Below are 17,147 nucleotides of genomic sequence, written 5' to 3' on the forward strand. Positions count from 1 at the left end.
GAAGGAAGATGTTGTTTGCTTCGAATTATTTAAGTACCAGCATTTGTCACTCCTGTAATTCACTTACCACCACCAGATATGCAATTACTTTAACTGCAAGCCACTTACATCTTCGTCAGTTCTGCAGTCTAAAAATATATCTGCTTTTATTTGAAGAGCCAAGATTGAAATTGTCACTTGGGACCATTCCAAACTTTGCTAATTGTGCACTTCAAGTAAAGGAATATTTGAATTAATTTTCTTCTTGTATTTTAAGAAAAATGATCACACCTGTCAGGTTTTTCAATTTTAATTATCATTTCTACAATATTTTTAAAGAATGAAAATTGGAAATTAGCCTGAGAGCCTATGTATCTTGACCTGCTACTGCGTTTATTCTGGATGTCCATGGATTTGATCAATTTCCACTTATATTGTAATATTAATAATCTAGCATTGCACTGTTTTTCCCTATCCTTTGGAAAACTACCTGGGAATCAGGAAACTTTAGAGTTATTCAAATTCTTTTATGTTTTTAATAAGAAATATGGTCTAAGAGAACGATTTTTACCATTCATGACCTAGTATGGAACTTCTAGAGAAATTTGGTCATCTAGGAACTAGGTAGATAGCTCTTTATGGTTGGGTTCATGTAGTTCTTCCAGTAGACTTAAATATCGACCTCATAAGAGACAGGTGGGCTTCATTAAAAGTAGATACATACTTGGATGAGATACAAAAGAGAGTATAGCAAAATATGTATTTACTGGAAAAAAGAGAATGATGTTTGTCAGTTCTCATAGAAAATTTGAGAACATGGCTCCTATGTTCACTTGGAAGAGATATGCATGGATTCATGTGTTGTTGTTGTTGTTGTTGTTGTTGTGGTGGTGGTGGTGGTGGTGGTGAGACAGTGTTTCATTATATAGGTCTGGCTATCCAAAACTCATGATGTATAGCAGATTGACCACGAATTCACATCAATCCTTTTGCCTTTTTTCGGAGTACCCAGAATTATAAGCATGAAGTACCAAGCCTGGCTTTGATAACTCAAACATGACGAGCCTAAGATTCTTTGCCTTGTTGTTTTCCAATGTAACTGAATTGTGGCATGTACCTTCTTTGGTGTTCGTATCACCAACTGTCTCTGTTTTCTCTGCAGCTGACTGTGAGTGTGCATATTCGTTGCCTTTACTGGAAGGAGTAATGGTTGACTTAGAGACCTTTAGCAGTACAGAGGAATGCAAATACTAGTTGAATATGTGACTGTTGGTGATTTGTCTTCTTTTGGTTCCTACAAATCTTATGTTGTTTTCTACCTCAAGGGAGCGTTGCAGTCTTCATTTTCTGTTTGGACTCCATGTTCCTTTGCCTTGCCAGCTATTGGCCATCCTCCAGACTGCACTCTTCAGGTACATCCTTAGGAGAATCTTCCCTGACACCCCAAGAACAGAAGTTTCACTTTCCATGATCCATTATATCCAGATCTTTTGCTTTAGGCTTGTGACTGTAATACATATAATAGTGTTTGGCTAAGTTGTCCTCAGATCCTGACACAGGAACTTCATCTGTCTTAAGTATATTAGTATCGGATGTCTTTTAAACCACCTTTATTCCTTTATTCTTACAACTTCTGAGAGACAATAAGAGACAATATGTACCTCTTATTCTAGACACAAGAATTCAACTTGTTCTTTTTTTGGTCTTCCACCGTGGTGCAATACTTGGCACAGAGCAGACTGTCCCCTGAAATGATCTGAAATAATTTTGTTAATGACTACATTAATTTATTGTAAAGTGACCTGTGATATTAAAACTTCAATAAAGTTTGGATATGTTATATAAACTACTGTAATTTTCATTAAAAAACAGTACAAATTTAAACATACAAATTTAAACAGCAATGGAGTAACATTTTATATCTTTTAAAATACCAAATATCAGTATTTTTAAAAGGCTGTATACTGCTGGTTGCTGTATAAATTGGCATAGCCCGTTTAAAAAGCAATATAGCAAAATGTACCAAGAGTCATAAAAATGACCCAGCAGTCCAACTTTTGTGGATTTATCCTAAGGAATTAATTGAAAAGAAAGAAAAAGCCATATGCACAAAGATGCTCGGTGAAGTATTATCTGTAACAGCAGCTATACTGACAATAATGGAAAATGCCCAGCACTTTAGAACGGGTTAAACACATTCTACTGCATCAACCTAATAGAACCATTGGTTTCTTATCAAAACACACTTCCTACAAAACCAGCTGGTAAGAAAGTGAAAGGGAGTTTCACTTAAAGAAATGTTGAGGGGGCGGGGGGAATAAAGAAAGGAGTTATTTTGGGCTGCAGTGTACTAGCCTCCTAGATTTCATGTGTTGAATTCTTAACCCAATTACCCAGAATGTAGCCATATTTAAAGACAACATCTTTAAAAGAATAAAGAAAATAAACTGAGACTTTGCAATTCTGCTCTAATCTATCAAGCTATCATTCTTAGGAGATAAAGTTTGGATAGACACCGGAACCATCATAGCCACCAGAGAAAACCGTAAAGACACAGCCATCTGCAAACCAAGGATAATGACATACGAAGGAACCAACTGTACCAACACCTTTATCTTGGAATTGCAGCCTTCAGAGTCATAAGAACATAAATCTTTATTCACTGTTTCTAAGCTGTCTAACATGGGCTCTTTTGTCATAGGATCCCCCACAAGCAAATAAAGGCCAAGTTCAGATGGCGACTGCACAATAGTAAGAAAAGCATTACATACTGTTAGAACATATTCACCAACATGGCACAGAGATAAAAAGTCAATACACAAACAAAATAAAAAAAAATGGTAAAGTGATATGGTTCATTATGCTGTGATGGATAAACTTACCTAATAGAAAGGTCATCATTAAAGTAAGTTTTTTGAGATTCTGTTTCTGTGAAGGCATGGGTGTTACTAGATGAGCTCTCCAATTCAGAGAGAAAATCTGTGCCCTAGATTTTATTGTGGAAACATGTATGGCAAACAGACTTGGCCATAGAAAACAATGATCTCAACAATTGTATGCTTTCTACTCCATCTTGCATACATTTTATAGCTTCCTGGGCTATACCTAATACATTTGTTGTTACTGGTGTAGGCAATTACGAGTACTGATCTACTGAATGACTAAAAGCATGGCAAATTAACTTAGGGTTTTGTGCTTAATAGCTTTTTCTCCTGGAGAGGGAATCTTTCATAGTTGGAAATGGTTGGAAATTCATATTGTTGAATCACAACTCCACAGCTGGGCCCCACTCACTACTGTGTAATATTTTCATCTATCCTTGGAGGATTCTGCCTGGCTCTCTACTTCTCTAAATATTGAATCCCGACAGCTGGAGTCCCTAGTTTACCTACCTATAGACTTAGCCATTTCAAACTGAATGTGACCTCGAGCAGAAGGTCACTGAGATATTTAGGCAAAAGTTGCTCATTCTGATTATACCTCTAAGCTTGTGTCACAACCTACATCTTTGTTTATTTGTACTAAAAACTATCTATTAATGATGAGTCGAATACTGCAATGCTCTCTGGTTTGTTACTGTTTCTGGAAACAGTGTTGAAACTCTCCTCTAAAATCTGATTCTCTTACAACCAGCTACTTAGTCTTCCCAAGTCTAGAATTTTCTCCAACCCACTCTAACTTTCATTATCAAACCCGTCTGTACTTGAAAACTTTAAATTCATTTTACATTTAAATCTACATTGCTCCAAAGCAGCTTCCCACATCGTCTACAACCTAATTCCTATTTCCTCTCTACTTCCTTTTATTACTGTTTTCTCTTGGTTCACTAATGCCCAGTTCCTGGGAATTCTCTGGACCCACCATATTGCTGCAAGGCTTAATGATTGTGCCCAAACATGTTTGATGAATGCCTGCAATCCAAATCCCGAATGTCACATAATAAGGCTAGAAAGACGTTCTTAGCATACATCCTCACCACTATGAAACCCAAAGCCCAGAGTTAATTTTTCTCTCTCTCACTATGTCTTTCTATTTTCCATCTATTAGGCTATGAGTTCTTGGAAAGCAGTGACCCTTAGTTATCATGATTTAAATATATCCATCATTATCATAATAACTATTAACTCACACATAATAGGTACTTTATGAATGTTGAACTCAATTGAACATTATCTAAATTCTTCTGTGTACTTATTTACTAATAACTATTCCTTGTCTTGGTTTCTGATTGACATACACACCACTTCTTCATAAACTTCATTTACTTTACATGGAGAATCAGATTCAATTTTCAAGTCTCACACTGTATAATTTGTCTCTGTAAATCTATTGTGATGGCCATTTTCTGAGTCCCACTGTAATTAACTGAGACTTGTGATTTTGCTCAACAACACATGTTCCAGTCGTTACATACAACAGTTGCTGTCATATAGTAGACACTGAGCAGTTGGTTTTTGGGCTAATATTTAGACATAGTTATAGGCACAGTATGTTTTGCAATTCTTATGAAATTTTATTTGATTAAAAGCAAAAGATTTTTTTAATACCATAAATGCTGGAAACAACAAATGACTCTGATTTCAAAATACATTGTTTTTCCTGTCAGCTTTTGTTCAGATGATTCAAAGCATTCTATTATTTTAATATTGGATGATTTTTCATGGTATAACAACCAGCAGAGAAGAAATATAAATATTCTGTTGGACTTGAAATATGATTCCTCTTGGAACATATTTGTGTCTTGCAGATTCATTACAAAATCATATAGTTTGTGTTAATAACTTATTTAATCAGAAGTGCTTTGTAATAAAAAGGATAAGAAGGAAGTCATTGAAGTGTCTTCTTTGCAACACAACAACATAGGTATACAAATTTTGCCCTCCCACACGTAAGGATGTACAATTAGCATATGCAAATAAATTTAGAATTTATAAAAATGAAAACAAAGGAATATTAAATTTAGTTTTAATTATCAGTAAATGTGAGGAAATGCTGTGAGACCCTCTGCCCCGTTCATTGTCTCTGCTCCAATTGCTCTCATGGATCTTATCAACCAACGATACCTGAGGGCAGGGAGAATTAATTCAACTCAGCACAAAACTCAGGATTCCTGTTCAATTTTCATAGCCTTTGCATGTAAGATATTATGATGATCATGACAGTGATAATTGTGATGCTTTGTATATGCTCGGCCCAGAAGGTGTGGTTCTGTTGCAGTAGGTGTGTCACTATGGGTGTGGGCTTTAAGATCCTCATCCTGGCTACCTGGAAGTCAGTATTCTGCTAGCAGCCTTCAGATGAAGATGTAGGACTCTCAGCTCCTCTTGCACCATGTCTGCCTGGACACTGCAATGCTCCCACTTTGATGACAATGAACTGAACCTCTGAATTTGTAAGCCAGCCCCAATTAAATGTTGTCCTTATAAGAGTTGCCTTGGTCAAGGTATCTGTTCACAGCAGTAAAACCCTAAGATGACAATGACAACAATGATGATGATATTTGGCTTTTTAGAGATAGGACCTCACTATCTGCTCTGGATGTCCCGAAAATCACTATGTATATCAGATAGGCCTTTTAGGAGATAAAGGCATGTGCCACTATGCTCTGATTTCCATTCCAGATTTTTAATTCAAGCAATAAAGAATTTGTTCACTTTGTTACCCATGTCCACCCCTGAGATAATAAGTATGGCTAATGAACCAGGATCCTATAATATGAGCATGAACACTGAGACCTCTTAATCTCTACATGCTGAGACCATTCTCTGAGGAATTCTAAACTAGGGTGCCATTCTAAGCAAGAAGTGTTTACTATGGCTCATGACAGTTAAGAGATGAGTCAGTGAGCACTTGGCAAGTAGAAGCAAGAGGTTGAAGATCAAAGTTTAGCCTTAGATTCCGAAGGAGTTTAAGGCCAGTCTGAACTACATGAAACACTGCCTCAAAAAGGCCGGAATGAATGAATAAACAAGAGAGACTTTTCAAACAGGAAATACAATATTTGAGGTTTGATTCCTTATTTTTTACTTTATAAGTTTTGTCTTAATCTACTGAACTTTCTGGCAAGAATTTCGATAGAAAGCAATTTTTATTTATCTAGGAATTTTAAAACATAATCTGCTTTTTGTTGTTTCTATATTAACAGCTCTTACATTCTCATTGTTAACACTTTTAATTGTGTTCTTCAGAGTTAATGCTGCAAAATTTATGTCTATTTAGTTGTAATCCTTGATGAAATGTACACATACAAGTACAATCTCTCTCCTATCCCTTTTCTCTTTACATCTGTTTTATTTTTTACCAATAATTATCAGTAAGCAATTGGAGATATGATACAATTCTGTGGGTGGGAAATATTTTTGCAGTTAAACTACAATAGGTCTTCTTGTGTTTATAATATGATAGAGAGGGAATATGTTTTTGTGGATATGTGGTAAGGTGTGCGAAAAGGGGGGGTGCCTCAGAGGGCCCATGCCAAGGCATCCTCTGCCCCCCACCCAGAGGGACACGTCACAGACAGTGTAGTGTATACTAGGGATTATTCAGGGCATGGAGAGGGGAGTTGAGAGGATAGTAGAGGCAGAGAAATGCAGAGAGAGAGAGAGAGAGAGAGAGAGAGAGAGAGAGAGAGAGAGAGAGAGAGAGAAGAGAAGTAGAGGCTGGCCATGAGGACATAGAGAAGGGGGAAGGGAGTGTGAATAGAGGGGGAAGGGGCAAGAGCAAGAGAGAGAGGAGGGGGCAAGCAGCCCCTTTTGTAGTGTGTCAGGCACACCTGGCTGTTGCCAGGTAACTGTGGGGTGGAGCTTAAACAAATGCTTACAGGTCTGAGGATTAATAACAGTGAATATAGAGTCTGAGATGTTCTTTTTTGACTACTAAAGTAAATTAGAGAGATAAACTATTTCAACAGCATGTTTATTTTGTCACTTTCATTTTTTTTTCTTTTTTTTCGGAGCAGGGGACCGAACCCAGGGCCTTGCGCTTGCTAGGCAAGTGCTCTACCACTGAGCTAAATCCCCAACCCCAGTCACTTTCATTTCTTAATTTTTGAAAATCTTTAAAAATTCTATATATTAGTGCCTTGTCTTGGGTATAACTGTCTATCCATTCTTTTGATAGTTTGCTTTTCTGACATTAACTTTTTTAATTTTCATGGAGTCCTGTTTGTAAATTCCTAAGGCTATTTCCTGTGCTATTAGAGTCTTATTCAGGAAGTTCTTATCTACACAAATATCTTGAAATATATTCCTTATTTTCTTCTCTAGCAATTCTGAAAAGAAACACAAATTGCAGTAAGTATTCTAAAAATAGTTCAAAATAAAACTACTTTGATATTCTATCTTATCCATTATAGTCAGGATGGCTATAACCAAGAAAGCTGATGATAACAGATGCTGGTTAGGATGTTTCTAAATGAATCATTATCTAATGCTGGTATTAATGTAAACCAGCACTGCAATTATAAGTATTATTAGAAGTAAGTATAAAGGTTTCACACAAAAATATTAAAACTAGAACTACCATATAACCTGTCTATACCACTGTTGAACACATGGTCAACAGACTCCAAATCCTAGCCCATTGACACTGAAATATCAATGTTTATTGTGGTTCTATTCACAACATCCAGGAATCATAGATTCCTCATCAACAGATGGATGGATAATGAAAATATAGTACACAAGGGAATTTTCCTCATTTGTAAAGAAAAAAATAATTTGTGTAAATATGAATAGATGTAGAAAGCATTGTTGTAAAAAATATGCAAATCTTCCCTACTCATATAAAATACATGTATGTATATAAAATAGTGTGAATGGAACAGGAGTGAAGCTCTGAGTGCTTTTCTCAATCACAGGAGTGGGGAGGGCAGGTTGGAATTGGGAGGGAGAAGGGAGGTGGAGGGGAAAAGCGGAACATGATCAGGTGGGCCAAGGGTGTGAAACAGGACTGTAGCCCTGAGGGCCAACAGAAAGAATGGAAACAGGCAACCTCAGGAGTTAGGAAGTCAGGGGAACCCTCTAGAATATACCTGGGAGGTGAGAGAAAGATGCTCAGGATTCAAAGGGAGAGACCTTAGATGAAATGCCCAACAGTTGGGAGAGGGAACTCAGAGTCAGTCCACCTCCAGTAGAAAGACAGGGCATCAAGTGGAGGGATGGAGTTGCCATACAATAGTCAAACATTCTGCCCCAGAATTGTTCCTGTCTAAAAAGAACTGCAGTGACAAAGATGGAAAGGAGACTGAGGGAGGGGAGGTTCAGTGACAAGACCAAATTGGGATCCAGCTGGAGCGCAGGAGGCTCCAAGGCCTGACACTGTTAGTGGTGCTGTAGTGTACTTACAGACAGGAGCCTGGAATGGCTGCCCTCTGAGTGAGGGCCAACAAGCAACTGAAAGTGTCAGCTGGAGCCCTGTGGTTGAATTGGGAAAGGAATTGAAGAAGCTGAGGAGGAAAGTGACCCTACAGGATGAGCAGCAGTCTCAATTAACCTGGACCCCTGAGATCTCTCAGACACTGAGCCACCAACCAGGCAGCATATACTAGCTGATATGAGGCCACTGACATGTATATAACAGAGGACTGCCTGGTCTGCTCCCAGTCAGAGAAGATGCACTAAAGGCCTCAGGGAGTAGAGAGGTCTCATGTATAGCTGGAAACATGGGTCCCTGGGAGCTCTTTGCATGTCTGGTTGGTTGAGATTGTTCTTCCTATGGGGTTACAAACCCCTTCAGCTCCTTTAGATATTTTGTAATTTAGAAATCATGAGATATTAGAGCCATTTTATTTATGAGTCTTACAGACAGGAAATTTTGCTTTAGAAAGGGAAATGGAGATAACTTATTTTCTTTGTATTATAAGGAACCACATTTAGATCAGAACATGAGGGGTGGAAAACCATAATCAGGATACGTTAAATGAGAAAAGCATATTTTTAATAAAAGGGGGGAAAACCAGAGAGAGAAGGTTTAGTTATGGGTAGAATGTTTTACTTCTTGTGATACCTCTCCAGAATGGGAACTGAGGGTATGTAGCTCATCTGTTTATCATAGAATTGTGTAAAAAAGAAAAATAGGGATCTTTGGTGGATTATCCATTGCATCTAAATGGAGGAAAACTGGTGACCTGTCAAGCTTTTTATAGACATTCAAATACTGCTCTCCCTGCATTGCAATATCAGAACAGGCTCTTCTGTAATTCATAGAAGTTGGACAAGTTAAACCAACAGAGGAGGAAGAGCCCTGAAAAAGAATCAGAGACACACCCATTTCCATACATAGGAATTCCGTAAAGATATTAGATGGAAAGCTATGCTATATACTCATAGGACCTGGTATAGACCTGTGCAGGCCCTCTGCTTGTTGCCTCGGGATCTGTGAGTTCATATGAGCTCTTGCTCAGTTGATTTAGAGGGACTGGTTTTCCTGGTGTCCTTGAGACACTATGGTTCTTATATTCTTTTCACTTCTACTTCTGTGGGGAGGGATTTCATGGAATCATCCCATTTAGAGATATGTGTTTCACAGTCTCTTTGCACAATGGCTGGCTGCAAGTCTTTGTATTTGTTCCCATCTACTGAAGGAAAAAGCTTCTCTGATGATGGCCTAGCAGGACACTGATTTATGAGTATTGCAGATGTCATTAGTCATTTTATTGCTATTTTCCTTTTGCACAACAGTAGTATTTGGTTTTCCTTTAGCTCCTTGGATTATCTAATCTCAGCATCTTGGTTACCTATGCAGTGGTGGGTATGGGCTTCCATCTCGAGGAGTAGGCCATAAGTCAAATCAGACACTGGTTGGTTACTCCTATGAGCTTTGTGCTACTTACTGTTGATTGCCTTAGCACAGTTTGCAGGCAGGACACCACACCATTGTAGATCAAAGGTTTTGTGGGTGAGTTGCTGTTTACAGTTCTCTTTTAGTAGTTTGTAGACTACTTCCCCATAACAAAAAATACTAGAATTTAGTAGTAAAGGTTGTATGTAGGCACCAGTTTGAATTTTGATGTTCAATGAGTTGTGTAGGTATTGTCTTCTGTGATGGGGCTTCGCTGTTAGTTTATAGAGAACAAGCTATAGTCTTGGCAACACCCTGGGTTATTCGGGAATTTCCATAGGACCACTTTAGCTAACAACTCAGTTGAATGTAACCTAGTCCCAGCACTGGAATCTTCATTTAGTTATAAAAGATGAGCAGTTAGGAATCCATTTCTGTTGAGGGATATTTATGGTAAGGTCCCTAGTATACATAAAAAGACGGTCTCAAAACAGGCTCCTAGGCTACTTGGAAAGGTAACGTTTGTCATGGCTTGGTTACACTGTGGAGTTTTAAAAGACAAAGAATATATATGAATTCTCTACACAGGGTTCTGAGAAAATAAAATGTACAACATTTTTATTGAGTGATAAAAAGCTTAATTTGTACGATTAAGGTATATATAAGAAAAAATTATCTGATTTTCAGAGTCAAATGACTTCATTCATTCATCATCTAATAAACTTTGCAGTGCCCTGTGCTAACTAAGAGCTAAAGATTCAGTTATGATCAAGACAACATTCTTCTCTCAGAACGTCTTGCGCATTAGGAAATGGGGAGGGGCTGGCTAGTTAGAGTAGGTAGGTAGGTGTTGTGAGCTACAAACACTGGGGGCAGTAAGATGGCGTGCAGAGGAGTAGGCACTGCCACAGGAGTAGGCAGAGCAAAACAGAAAGAAATCGCAATCACAATAGTTGTTCTTTGCTCTGCTCTATGACACAATCTGCCTGTGTTACAATGACTAAGACATATTGTAGGCATTGTAATTTCCTTGAGCATTCAACTCTTCTTATATTTAAGCTAAAATTACCATTCGTAATGCACCATTGCCACAAAAAGGCAAATTCCTTAGACTTCTTTTTCAGTAGGTAATTTCCTACATGAATAAGATGGTGTCAAATAGAAAACATTTGTTCATTCAAAAAAATTACATGTTAATGCCTCAAGGAGAATTCAAGAAAGAATTTGCCAGACAAATTTTGGAAAATACTCTGTGGAGACCCATTGAGCTGTCCTTGCCGAGGCGAAGGACAGGTAATTTGCTGTGACTAATTGAAAAACATAAAGAACATTAATATGAAAAATGAAAGCATAATCCATGGTATAACAGGCAATGAAACCATTCGCATAATTGATTACTCTTCAAGGTGGCATGTTCCTTTCTTCATTGTAAGAATCTTTTCCCATTTCCAGTCTGTTTTAAAAGCCTGATAAAGTGACATCCAAGGAAAGGTCATGGACATAGCTACTTCTCTTCTAGTGGTTCAGGGAGTTATGGTGGGATGCTTATAATTGAGAACAAGAATCAGTGAATGAAATATCTAGAGACCTTAGTGATGGGATTATAGTTCCCACCTGCACATCTTGAGACATAACTTTAAAGAAAAATTATATTAATGGTGTTTGATTTTCCAATTAGGTATATGCCACTGGGGAGCTTGAAGTTCATTCTTAGCTCCACTGAATACTAGCTCTCTAGAAACCTAGCCAGTTCACCAGCTGTGTGTGATGCTCAGTTTCTTCATCTGTAAGGTAGGATAATAACACCCCTTTACCTTGCAAGGTCGTGAAAACCAAATGGAAGATCATGAAGATGAAACATAACTGAATTATTAAGATAATTCAGAATAATACCTTTGTTATTAAATTATGACAAAATTCTTATATAATGAATAACTTACATATATGGGTCTTTTTGAAAGTCAAAGTAGAATAGACTACAGTGTAAAGTCTTCCAAAGATAGTCAGCTCCATGGAAATGCTGAGTCTCCCCTGGGAACATCTGGAATGCTCACAGCTCTATGGGTTTAGCTGAAAAGACCAATAAATGCATACAGGGAAGAACTGGAAAAACGCAGGACCCACTGTATGATGACAAGACAAAGCTAGATGTCTTTTTGTCGATATGTTGTGGGGTGTAACATCATCTTAGTAACTATCTGGTGCCTTGATATTAGCTTTTACATTGACGTAGGAGCAGGCTGCTTGAAAACCCATAAGCTTGCATTGTGACCTGGTAAGATTTCTAGCAACGTTTACCATCCAGGTAACTTAATTCCAGACCTTAGTGCTACTGTTTCATAGCTGTGTGCTCTAGAGTTACTAAAACTATGTCTAGTTACTAAAACTATGTCTATGTCTAGTCAGACATTCAGAATCAGTTAAGCGAATGGTAATAGTACATATCTCATCCTGTGCTATTCATCTTCCTTAAAGTTGGACTTATGTTTAAAGTCTGGGACATTTGGTTATGAAAAACAAACTAGTTTAAATAGGCTATCCTTCAACAGCTATGAAGGAAAGAGCACTAGAATGTTGTTTTACACTAGAGCCAGCATAGATCACTGGGGAGATGGGGGTCATCAACATCAAGGGACACAGTCTTACAGCTGGTACTCACAGGTATAAAAAATTTGGGTATGCTCCACTGCTTACCAGCTTGGTTTAGAATAGAACTTTCCAGAATCATTGACCCTTAGCCAGCTGTGTGAATTTAGGCTATTCTGTCCTTCTCTGGAAGTCTGTTTCCTCAAGAATAAAAACTAGGGAATTGAACTAGTTGATCTCTTTGGGGCCATCAGCTTTGACATTCTCGAGTTCTGTCATGCTAATATTTCCTTAAAATTGAAGTGTCACTGGCACAGAATATGACAAAATACACACACACACACACACACACACACACACACACACACACACACACACAGTTAATGTGCAGTCTCTGGAACTCCTCTGCCTTGTTGCTTGCCTTTCAGAGCAGTGTTGCTGCCTTTAGCTTAAAATGCTATGCTTCCTGCATTATTTCCCTGCTTACAATGTTGTTGTTCCCTCTGGATGGTGTCATGCTTGAAAGGTGACGCTCAGACTATTCAGTGCAGTAGCTGGGCCCCAGATTCATCCCTTTGTCACTAAAGCTATGGATCTCTCTACTTTCTCATCGTCTGCCCTTCTTCCACTATGTTTCATTGCTGCATTAGGGTTTTATGATTACATCTGCAATAGCAGGCACAGATGTTTCTCTCACTCAATTGTATGGTTAACAGTGAAATGGATTTTGGGAGCAGATGCTTGCATGTGGGTGTTATCCTTTTCTCTCCTGACACATTTTCTACGCAAACAGCAGATTGTGTGTCTGATGTGTTTTGAGCCTAGCAAGGGAAGAATTCAAGCTGAATAACACTAGGGTGATTTTCAAGCATCTGAAAAAAATAATGCAGGCACTGAACTTGAGAAACCCTTCCGCTAGGGTTAGAAACTCCTGTAGCCCTGTGGCAGACCTGAGCCACCAGTTTTCACCACCTCTATTTAAGCTAGCTGAGAGGAAGCGTTTATCCTTTGGAGGGCCCTTGTAGTAAAGGAAAATATCATGAGATTGAATTTAAAACAAGCTGGCCTCAACTGCTCTGCTACTTTGGGTTCTTTGACCTAAGGCATCTAATTTAGCCTTAGATTCTACATCTGGGAGATTAGTGATAATACAGAGCAGTTGAAGATCATTGGGATAATTGCAAAATAGCCAAGGTCCCTGCTTAAGTCTAATCTAATCCATGCCCTACAAGTGGCATATCTAGCTAATTGGACCTGCTAGGCCCGAAAACCACATTCACAAGAGACTGAGAAGCTTCCAGGGAAGAAGATGGACAAGGACAAGGATCGTAGGCTTAGCTCAGGACTTTTTCACCTTATAACTGTTGAAAATTTGGGCCACGTAATTGGTATGGGCAGCTCTTGTGTGCATTACAGGATGTGTAGCAGCATCCCTGCCCACTAGATGTCAGTAGTGCACCCCCTCACGTTCCGACAACTGCAGATGCCTCCAGGTACTGCCAAAAGTGCTTTGGGGGAGATGGCATTAGGAAGAATCTTTGACTGAACGTTGCAATTAGAGGCACTAAACTTTGCCTTTAAAGTCTGTTAATTACCAAAAGTTCTGCAGTTGGTGATTCTTCTCCACTCTATTAATCTGTAAAATGGGAGCTTTAGGTTCTCTATAAGTAGAATCCTTCAAAGGCTTAAAATGAGAGGGAGTTCAAATTCTGGTACATACAAAACACTCCCTACAACCCCAGACCAATGCCTATACTATCAACCTCGTCTTAAATATACTCCTCCTCTTACCTGGTGCTTTGGTCTAACTTTACCCTGCCTCAGGATGTCAGTGAAAGAATCATTTACCCAAGGAACTCGGTTTCAACTCCCCAGACTGAGAATCCAAGGCAGCATTTATTTTGTTTGCCACACACACTATAACTCTTTACTGTGCATTTCACTAAGGATTGTTGGATTATTCATTCATAAGGTTCATCAGAGCCAGTAAAATGTCAGTCTCATTCAGTGCTATGTTCCTTGAACTAGAAGAGTACCCAGGAGAGATTCTTAAGTGAACATATACTGAAGGAAAGATGGAGGGAAAAATCCATAAAGAACATCAATAAAATGGTGAGACGATTGTTCCAGCAATGATGAGGGACTTAGGATACTAAACCTTGCCCAGTGAGGACAATATAGAAGCACTGAAGATTGGTGTTTTGAAGGACAATTGTTTGTTGAAAATGATCTCTAACTTCATCTGCATAGACTTGGTTAAGGCTGAGGGGCTCCAGTATATGGTTCCCTTCCTAACTATCTGAGTTTATAATGAATAGAGTTAGACAAATAGAGAGCACCATGATGCATTTCTTACTTCAAATGAAGGGTTCAGAGGACAGGTTTTAGTTATGTAGTAGAAATGAATGTCAAGCCCAGAATTAGTTACATTTACCTAGGGACAGGCATTGTTGAACAAACAAACTGCCTCCACCCATCAGTTGAACCTATGGAACACACAACTAACACAGGTTTGGTCCTTCCAGACCTGTCCCCAATTAGAAATGGCAAGTAATAAACTAAGGGATGAATCACCTAGTCTTATGCAAACACACTGGGAATGCAGCTCCTTTGTTGATTCCTCTCATTATCTTTAGGTTCTCTACAGGTAGAATTGTTGAGAGGATTAAAATGAGAAGCAGCGAGTTTAAACTCTGACATATAACAACACACTCCCAGAAACCTAGGTATTTGCCTATACCTTCAACTTTGTTTCAGATAGGCTCTTTCCCTATCTACCTCTACCTCGGTTTAATTTTAACTTAATCTTAGGGCCTCAGTTCAGAGGTCATTTTCCTAAGGAACTCAGTTTTGACTCTATAGACTGAGAATCCAAAGCATGTTTCACTGTATCACTTTACTTTGCCCTCATGCTCCCATAGCAATTTACTCATCTGTCTGGAGACTAAATCATCTCCACAGAAAATTATTGTCAAACTATCATGACCCCTTGGGTTCCTCAAAATGCAAATTTTGGGAATTAAAACCACAATGGAATAAATTTTAATATCCCTTTAAGCTTGAATGGGCTTTCAACTTTAAAAATTTTTACAATTGTATACAAATATCTCTGTGGTAAACAGGTCAAGACTTGAAAAGCTATGTCAGTTTTTGATAGGCAGCCATATTGGTGAGACATTGTGGGTATAGCCTCTATGACATTTCTAGGAGACACAATCTCACAGCTAACTTCTTGTCCCTCAGCCCTTTAAGAGCTCTCTGTTGCCTCTTCTGAAATGACCATTGATCCTTAAGTACAGGAGTTACAGTGTTGATTCATCAATTTAAACTAGAACTGTTATCTATAGTTTGATCAGCTGTGAATTTTGAAGAGGACTCTGTAACAATGGACATATTGACATGGAAGGTGGAAGGGCCACAAACCTGGACCAAAACTACAGGCAATTTGGGGGAAATGATGAGAATGGGAGAAATAGTGTTCCTCAGGGAACAGCCTCCTGGTTGGCTATCTAAAATAAAGTATTTAGCCTTGAGATATGAGACTATATACATACCGCTAACGTTTTATAGACTAATAAGGTTATGTTTTTAGGAAAAGAAATACTCAAATTAAAGGCCTCCTGGGAAGAGTTGGAGAGAAAAAGGGGAATGGGGAAATAATGGAAGTATATAGAAATTCCAAAAATAGAGGTATATAAAAGAGTATGCTCACTATTTCAAAAGCCCTTATACTACCAACCACTGGAAATATCTAACTAAGCATGATTACTTCTCATCTCCGAGTCTTGCACTGACTACTTCCTCAACTACTTATCACACCCAGTTGCAATGTGTTCCACTGTCATTTCAGTGGAAAGAATGTCTCCCAGAGTCTCTTGCTGAGATCAGTTCACTAGAGGCCATACTCTTAAAGCTGAAGAACTTCATGAGAAACGATGGTAGATAATTTCCCTCTTCTTTAGTATCAAAATCCAAATTTCAGAGTTGTTCGTATTTTATAGGCTCTACAGTGAAACATCTATCAACTAAATAGGATTTATACCTAGATCTTTACTCTTTTTGAACCTAGAAAGAAATCTGTTGCCATGTCCTTTCTCTTGACATCATTTTCTGTCATTTTCCTCTAGTTGTTTTCTGCTCTATACATTTAATTTAAAAATCGTAATGAATACTTTTTTGTCTCTGTTCAAATGTTTTGGAAACATTTCATGTCACTTCCATACTTTATATCCTTAGCCTATTCATTTTATCATCATAATATGTATAACTACTTAATTTAGCCCACTTGTTTAGTTTGCTACTTAGTAAACTATAAACTCAAAGTATCTCTTTTGTTTTTTGGAAAATATTCATCATGTCATACATGACAACAGTGATAGTCAATGCCTTTTGTGTAGGTGAGTGTACATCTGTGTGATTGTATGAGAGCATCAATGTACAACAAACTGTGAGTGTAAATGCATGAAGCTGACTCAGATTCTGACTATAAGAACATTTTCTTCTTAATAGGGACTCAATTAGTCTATTCACACCAAAATCATTTGACAATTAAATAATGACTTAACTTTTATTTAGTTTCCGCAAGAATCTTGGCATTCAAGATAAAAAGGGTTTTATTAATATCATGCAGGCTTCAAAATAGCCTTGTTGCTATGGAAAAGAAAGATGTATCCTAGAAACATTAAGTATTAATAATATGTCCAATTCACACAGTCAGCCATACACTTGAAATATGAGCCTACAGTCACCTATGTCTCCTCCCTGTGCATCACCTGCACCATGTGTACAGCAACCGCACGAGA

The 17,147-nt window shown here is 38.1% G+C and overlaps 1 protein-coding gene across 5 annotated transcripts in view; it reads left to right on the plus strand.

Moving 5' to 3' along the window:
* Ldoc1 (LDOC1, regulator of NFKB signaling) overlaps nt 1-17,147 on the plus strand; it is a 272,729-nt gene that overhangs the window by 201,181 nt on the left and 54,401 nt on the right. The window contains exon 1 of one of the 5 annotated variants that reach the window (XM_063280185.1): nt 5,041-5,371. The exons of 3 other annotated variants lie outside the window; for them this stretch is intronic. The gene's annotated coding sequence lies outside the window, so the exon portion shown is untranslated. Of the gene's footprint in view, nt 1-5,040; nt 5,372-17,147 lie in introns of those variants that run through there. One more of the 5 variants, XM_063280186.1, reaches the window with a different exon arrangement.

The sequence above is a fragment of the Rattus norvegicus genome, chromosome X (genome assembly GCF_036323735.1).
Source record: "Rattus norvegicus strain BN/NHsdMcwi chromosome X, GRCr8, whole genome shotgun sequence".
NCBI lineage: Eukaryota > Metazoa > Chordata > Mammalia > Rodentia > Muridae > Rattus > Rattus norvegicus.